The following is an 8,185-nucleotide window of genomic DNA, read 5'->3' on the forward strand; positions in this document are numbered from 1 at the left end:
TTCTTTGTTATACAACAGGAACCTTCCTGCCTACAAATCCCACCCTCTTTCCCTGCATCCTCCTGCTTGCCTAAGATGGTGAAAAGTGTCCCACCACTGCTGATTCTCCACCACTATCACCATCACCACCACCACCACCACCAGGGAAAAAAATCCTCTCTCCTCTTTTCCTGTGCCTGAGAGATAAACTTGGTACTTGCTATGGAGTGAATTGTGCCCCCCCCCGCTTCATTCGTATGTTGAAGCCATAACCCCCAATGTGATGGTATTTGGCCATGGGGCCTTCAGGAAGTAACTAGGTTGAGATGAGGTCATGAGAATGGGACCTTCATGGGATTAATGCCCTTATAAGACACCAAAGATTGATATCTCTCTCTCCCCCCACCCCACTCCCTCTCTCTCCACACCATGTGAGGACACAGTCAGAAGGCAGCCACCTGCAGGCCAAGAAGAAAGCTCTCACCAGAACCGGACCACGCTGGCACCCTGATCTCAGACTTTCAACCTCCAGAACCATAACCACTGAGTATATGGTATTTTGTTGAGTAATACAGTGCTGATCTGATTGTATGATCAGAACAGCTCACACTAAATTGTCCACTGTCAGGTTTTAACCTTTGCAGGGATATTTGCATTTTAAAAGAGAAGGTGCTTTAAATGATGGAATCACTGATTGGCAGACGGTACACAGCCATGTGGTGAGTAGCAGTGTAATGTCCTAATCATTAAATTCTTTGCCTCACATACAAGATTTGTGACTCTTTACTAAGAAATTGAACTACTCTAAGCCAAAGTAACTTGGGTACCATCTTCTCCATCCTGAGGATTATCCTCATTACTTTTAGTGGTGGGCTTTCTGGTGCTTTCAGCAGATCTTTGGCTCCTTTTCTTTGTCATTCCCCTTCCCACTTCTCCTGGCATTATTTGGCCTGGGAATATGTGCAGAGGTTTTCTACTGAAACAATCACTGCTCCAAGTACCTCAGCACCTCTGAGGTGGAGTTTAATGGAGGAGAGACTCAGCTTAGGGAAGGAGTAGGAGCTGGCACAGAGCACCAAAGATATCGGAAGCCCAAGAACCATAGACTCCCACTACAGAGGACTGCCTTATTGAAACAGATACCAAGGAAATTGCAACATCTTTTTTGAAGGTGGGTGGGAGGGTTGGGTGTGTGGGTTGCGAGGGGAAAGAAATGTCTGTATGGATTTGCTTCTGGTGTTACAGTAAGTCAAGGGGATCAAGAGAGCAGGGTGTAGATTGTGCCTCTCTCATGTTAGCCCGGATGACTCTTTCCTTAGTCACATTAAATGCTCAGGATCCTAAACTGTGTCAGCAGGTGGCTCCAGAGGCAGCTGTTTGGTGAGCCTGCCACAGAATATAAATTATGCTGCAGATTAACCCATCCCTGTGTAATCTCAAAGAATATTTGTACAAACATAAGGTGCTATTTGTAACAATTAGATTTAACAAAAATAAACCTGAGTGGATTATGAGCATGGATACTTTCTAATATGAACCATTTGGAATTAAATACTGGAGAGAGAGACAGACAGACAGAGACAGAGGGAGAAGCAGAGAGAGAGAGACACACAGAGAGAGAGAGAGTCTCCAGAATATTAAGGGTCTGACCTCTCCTCTTTGGCTAGATTTTCTCTACGGTTAGTTGTCTGCAGTGTTCTCATCTTGGCCCCTACCCTACTGCAAACCAATTTTCCTCCAGAAGACAGAAGATCAAGAAGAAGCAGGCCTCATTCCTGGCTATGGAGGTGCACGCTAGTTCTTAGAGCCACAGAGCTGTACAGTGTAGAAAGCTGGAAAATTGGTCTCAAATTATGCAGGAACCTAGAAGAGGAGGACACCGTTTGGAAATCTGAGGTGTGAGTACACATTATGAAACCTGGTCTGTGGCTAAGGGTACTTCATTCATTTCTAAATACACCAAATTCTGGAAAGCAGAGTGGTTACCAGTCAGAACTGTGAAAGCAGCATAATTTCTTTGGGACATTTTTCCACTTGCTCTTTTTGGATAAGTCTCAAATATGTCCACTTCTCAGCTCTCCCACTGTCACTTTCCTAGGCCAGTGTACCATCATTCTCATTCATGGTATCTCTGTCTCCAAACTGGATCAAGAGGTGTGTGTATGGAGGGGGAAGGGGGACGTTGAGGAAGAGTGAAGAGCTGCAGAAATATCCTTATATTTTAATTGGCTTTTAACAATATTAAATCAAATAAGAGCATATATGGAACGTTCATATTACCACGCTTGGCACTGTAACTACTCGATACATGGGGCTGGTATTAATATGGAAATCACATGCAAAAGACTTCCTGGTCACCGTGTTTAATGTCTTAACTTCAGCTGGCCGGAGGGTCATGCTTTGTCTTCTCCTTCTATCTAGAACTCACATTTTATTCCCCTGAGACTCTTCCTCCCTCTACACTCCTCATTAAATACTTTTTGCTTTAGATCTCAAAACAGATGCTATTGACTTTTATGATATTCATTTGTCAAAAAAAATGTATTCAGTCTAGGGAGGCACTATATAAATAACACTTTAAGTCTATCTGCCTGTGTTTAATAGTATATGAATTTAGGGCTGGCAAACTCTGAAAGAGAGTTGATATTATCAGCTTTACCTAATGATATAAGTACTGCATTACATTTCTACTGAAGTTGGTTAAGAAAGCACTTTTCTCAGAGAACCATCTCCCAGTCATCAGAAAATGAGAGCCAAAATTGGCAGGCAAACAGGTATTTGTAACTATGTAAAGTAGATGTGGAAATCCTCAGCATTGTAGAACACAGAACAGGAATTCCTCTTAGGAGTCTAGAAGACATTTGAGAATATGTGAGAATATATTTGACTATCTTTGGTTGGTGCTACCAGTAGTTAGTTGGCCAATTGCTATGAACTGAATTGTGTCCCCTCAAATTTCATGCTTTGAAACCCTAACCCCCCTGATGTGACTGTATTTGGAAACAGGGCTTTACAGAGGTAATTTAAATGAGGTCATAAAGGTGGGACCCTAATCCTAACGTCCTTTTAAGAAGAAGGGACAAATACCAGGGATGCAAGTGTACAAAGAAAAGGCCATGGGAGGACATAGCAAGAAGATGGCCATCTGCAAGCCAAGGAGAGGGGCCTCAGGAGAAATCAAACCTGTTGACACCTTGGTTTTGGACTTGCAGACTCCAGAATGGTGAGAAATAAATTTCTGATGTTTAAGCCATCCAGTCTGTGGTATTTTGTTATGGCAGCCCTAGCAAACTAAGAATGCAAGGGATAGGAATGCTAAATGCCCTACACAGTACAGGATGGTAGATTCTACACACCAAAAATTTGTCCTGTCGCAAATGCAAAAGCATCCTGTTCAGAAACACCGATCTGGTCCCAGCTCTTCATCTTATAGATGACTCCATGAGACTTGTCTTTGAGGCAAAGCACCGTATCTTATTTACATTGTTCTGTCAGGAGCTGGCATAGTGTCTGCGGCTCAGTAGGAGCTTAGAAATTATGAGGGTGCTTATGCAAATTATTCACGTGCTTATGCATTTTACCTTTTTTTTCAGTTCACCTGAGCCATTCATCTGCTTGGGGGGGATATCACGACTTATTGTTGAGGGACTACAAAGAGACAGACTGGGGTAATATTTAGCTTTTGACATTCAAAAATAAGATTTTGCTGCAAGACAATAATTGCGTTCTTTACCAAGCTCTTGTTTTGAGAGAGGATTATTTAAAGTCCTTTAGCATATCAAGGGCCTGGTTTGGGACTCAGTCAAAGAGCTCTTCCTAAGGGCGTTGCAGAAAGAAGATGAAGCCCTTTGGCTGAAGGCAAAGGTAACACTGGAAGCACGGAGTTATTACCCACTCTGTCCTTCCCTGGCACCCCTGTCTAACAATTGCACCCCAGTCACTTACTGTTACCTGACATTCTGTTTTGTACTTGTTTCTTTGCTTTTCCCCTTTCTCTTTGACTAGAATGTTAACTGCACGAGGCAGTTCTTTGCCTATTTAATTACTACTGTATTCCCAGCATCAAAAACGTACCTGGAAGCTCAATAAATATTTATTGAATGAATGAATGCGTTTTCTTTCCTCTTCATCTCTCTTTCACATCTAAAGAAGGAGAAGAAGAAACACTTCAACTTGAGAGGATATCTTTAAAGCTTTTGAATTCATTCACTGGATTTCTCTACTTGTAGATGAAATCCTGAGAACTGACTTCATTAAATCACATCCTGAAAGATCTAAGGAAGGAGCATCTCTGACTTACTGTTCATTGTTCTGCTCTCCATGTTTGTTTCCTTTTTCAAAGTTTATAGTGTGACAAATGACATCTCTAATGGCACTGGGCCACTAATTGTTCAGAAAGTACAGATAAAATAAAGCTGATGCCCTGGGTGCCTGCCTGCTTGTGGTAAGCAAAGCTGGGGATGTATTCCATGAATGGTGACTCCTTCTCAGTAGTGGAACCTCATGGGTCCTAAGTCCTAGTGGAGCTGCCCAGACAAGCCTGTCATGTCCCTGAAGGAAGTCATACCTCCTTGTCCACCATCTCTGTGGGAAGCGCATACGGGTGAAAAGGTGAAGATAGGATTCTGCACCAGAAAACAATTCTATCAGGAAATCCTGTGTATTCAGATCACCAACGTTTGGCAATCAGTGTTGAGATTTTTCTTTGCCACAAAAGAATAAATGTCTTAGGAAACATCAGGACAAATGACCAAGAATGTGAATTTTCACAAAGGATTGGGACCATCAAGTTCTTTGTTTATTAGTATCCAGAAAGATCAACCATGTCCTTTGGGATGAATTACATGACGACTCTTTATTAGGGTGGGAGAGGAAAGGGGGGAGGGGAAATCCACAAAGGGTGTGGCATTTTACAATGTGACACCTGCATAATGTCAAGTTCATGTGCAGAACAAGTCAGTTGTTACCTATGACAGTCCCTATTCTAAAATGGATTCTCTTCATCTGCATGAAGGAGAAAACTCCTAGTGAGGTATTAGATAATAGGATGAAATAATCTGATCTATATTGTCATCATAAAAAGAACTTTCATCTGTGTGGTAGTGCAAAGCTGATCAAGTACTTTCATACCAAAATGCCACCTATTCCTCATTGCAAGTTTGCGAAGAGAACAGAGCAGGAACCATGTCCATTTTGCAGACAGGAAAACTGAGGTTCTGAGAGGGTAAGTGAGTTGCCCAAGCCCATGGCCCAGTGGTGTAGGTGGGTCTAGAGCCCTGGTCTTCCAGCCCCTACTCTTAGCATGTCTCGCGCTACATCAGGATGCAGCACTCCACGGTGGTTCATCAATAAAGTAAACATATGATTTATTGCCCAAACCAGTACACTTCAGAAAGTGAGAGAAGCTCTATGAATAATTATTCTGAGACAATAACTGGAAACCAGGACTGTCTCAGGAATACTTGGATGAATGTTGACCTTAATCAGTGGGAAGAGGCAGAGGCGACAGGTACACTGCACACTGCCCTGCTCATTTTTTTCTTCAGCAAGAGACATAAATCTTCATCTTTTTTTGAAAGTTACTGCCTTTTCAGTTCTGAGTAACACAGTTCAAAAAACAGACCTGGTTGGGTCAATAAGAAACCAGTTCTCTCTTTGTTTTGTGCCACTGTGTCTGATCAGTTTGGACCCCAAAGCTCAAGAAAGATGACCAGTACTTGGGAGATGCAATGAAGAATAAAGAAAGGAAAGATGACATGGCTTCTACAGGACAGAGAGTAAGAGCTGGTGAAAACAGTCAAAAAGGACAACCTGGATAACGTATGGTCTGACAGCTGGGCAGCAAGCAGCTTGGGTATTATCAGTGTCTGTGCCCTTCTGCTGGGAAAGGCAGATTCTAGCATGTGGTTAAGGCCATGAGGCTTCCTAGAGTGAGGCTAGGCTGCCACATCTGGCTGGCTAGATCATTTTGTTTCCTGGTCACCATTAGTATCTCAGTGGTCACTGCAATATTTGTTATGGCAAGAACTTGCTTCTGGATATAGTTACTTATGCAAAAGTGCAAGATAACACTGATTAGTAATTATGCTTCTAATACTAACCACATTACTTTTGCAGAATGCTTTTATAATTTTTAATTTTTTACTACTGCTATAAGTTCATACATGTAAAAGTGCTTAAAACAGTGCCTGGCATGTAATAAGTACTATGTAAGTATTTTCTATTATCCCTGTTATTATTATTTCATTTGATTCTCACAAACACCCTACAAAATAGGTTGCCCAGATTTGACAGAGAAGAAAATTAAGCATGGGTTGGCTATGTTTATGTTCCATTGTTACCCAGCCTGTTTCAACAGCATGACCCTGGTCAGAATTCTTTGGGTTCAGCTAAGAACAATATCTTCAGTCCTATGATCCCATAATTTTAGCATGTAAGTACAGACTTTGGAACCATATCCCATAGGGTTAACAGAAGCTGGTGCCTTAACAGAAGTCCTCAGGTGTGTCTTACAGAACAGCAGATAATGGAAGAGCTTGTTAAAAACTACTCTGCTTGTAACCTGCCTTTACTAATTAAGCCTGCTTTACTTGTTTTTCCTTTTCTTTAAGTGCATACCCTCCGAGCTTCATGAAGCCTAAGTAATATATCATCAGACTTTTTTTTTTTGAGTTTATCCTTCCTTTTTTAAAAAAATATCTTTATTGGAGTATAATTGCTTTACAATGTTGTGTTAGTTTCTGTTGTACAACAAAGTGAATCAGCTGTAAGTATACATATATCCCCACATCCCCTCCCTCTTGAGCCTCCCTCCCATTCTCCCTATCCCACCCCTCTAGGTCGTCACAAAGCATTGAGCTGACCTCCCTGTGCTATGCAGCAGCTTCCCACTAGCCATCCATTTTACATGTGGTAGTGTCTATATGTCCATGCCACTCTCTCACTTCGACCCAGCTTGCCCTTCCCCCTCCCCGGGTCCTCAAGTCCATTCTCTACGTCTGTGTCTTTATTCCTGCTCTGCCACTAGGTTCATCAGTACCCTTTTTGTAGATTCCATATATATGTGTTAGCATACGGTATTTGTTTTTCTCTGAGTTACATCACTCTGTATGACAGACTCTAGGTCCATCCACCTCACTACAAATAACTCAGTTTAGTTCCTTTTCATGGCTGAGTAATATTCCATTGTATATATGTGCCACATCTTCTTTATCCAATCATCTGTCAGTGGACACTTGGGTTGCTTCCATGTCCTGGCTATTGTAAATAGAGCTGCAATGAACATTGTGGTGCATGACTTTTTTGAATTATGGTTTTCTCAGGGTGTGTGCCCAGTAGTGGGATTGCTGGGTCGTATGGTAGTTTTAGTTTTACTTTTTTAAGGAACTTCCATACTGTTCTCCATGGTGGCTGTATCAATTTACATTCCCACCAACAGTGCAAGAGGGTTCCCTTTTCTCCACACCCTCTCTAGCATTTATTGTTTGTAGATTTTTTGATGATGGCCGTTCTGACTGGTGTGAGGTGATAACCTCACTGTGGTTTTGATTTGCATTTCTCTAATGATTAGTAATGTTGAGCATTTTTTCATGTGTTTATTGGCAATCTGTATATCTTCTTTGGAGAAATGTCTATTTTTTTTTTTTTTTTTGATATTGAGCTGCATGAGCTGAAAGAGGAGATTAATCCTTTCTCAGTTGCTTCCTTTGCAAATATTTTCTCCCATTCTGAGGGTTGTCTTTTTGTCTTGTTTATGGTTTCCTTTGCTGTGGAAAAGCTTTTAAGTTTCATTAGGTCTCATTTGTTTATTTTTGATTTTATTTCCATTACTCTAGGAGGTGGGTCAAAAAAGATCTTGCTGTGATTTATGTCAAAGAGGTCACCAGACTTCTTAACCACCCTTATAGACAATGCCTCTGACGTATGGGTCACTATAGTAATGGGGCAGGAGGAGGCTTAAGTTGTTTTCCAGGAACCTGTAATCAGCTGCTGCCCAGTTCCAGCCAGCCAACACTGCTTGGACCCACTGATCACAAAACTGGGCCTGTGCAGCTGTCCAATGAATGACCTTTTGAAGTCAGAGGGCTGAAAACTTCACCCTCAGATCATGCTAAGTGCCTCTAATTTTGAACATGTGTCCCATGAAGAAGTATGTAACCCAGGTATGTCTGCTTAGGACACCAATTACCTCACCTTTTCCCTACCT

Source organism: Stenella coeruleoalba (genome assembly GCF_951394435.1).
Source record: "Stenella coeruleoalba genome assembly, chromosome: 17".
Classification (NCBI taxonomy): domain Eukaryota; kingdom Metazoa; phylum Chordata; class Mammalia; order Artiodactyla; family Delphinidae; genus Stenella; species Stenella coeruleoalba.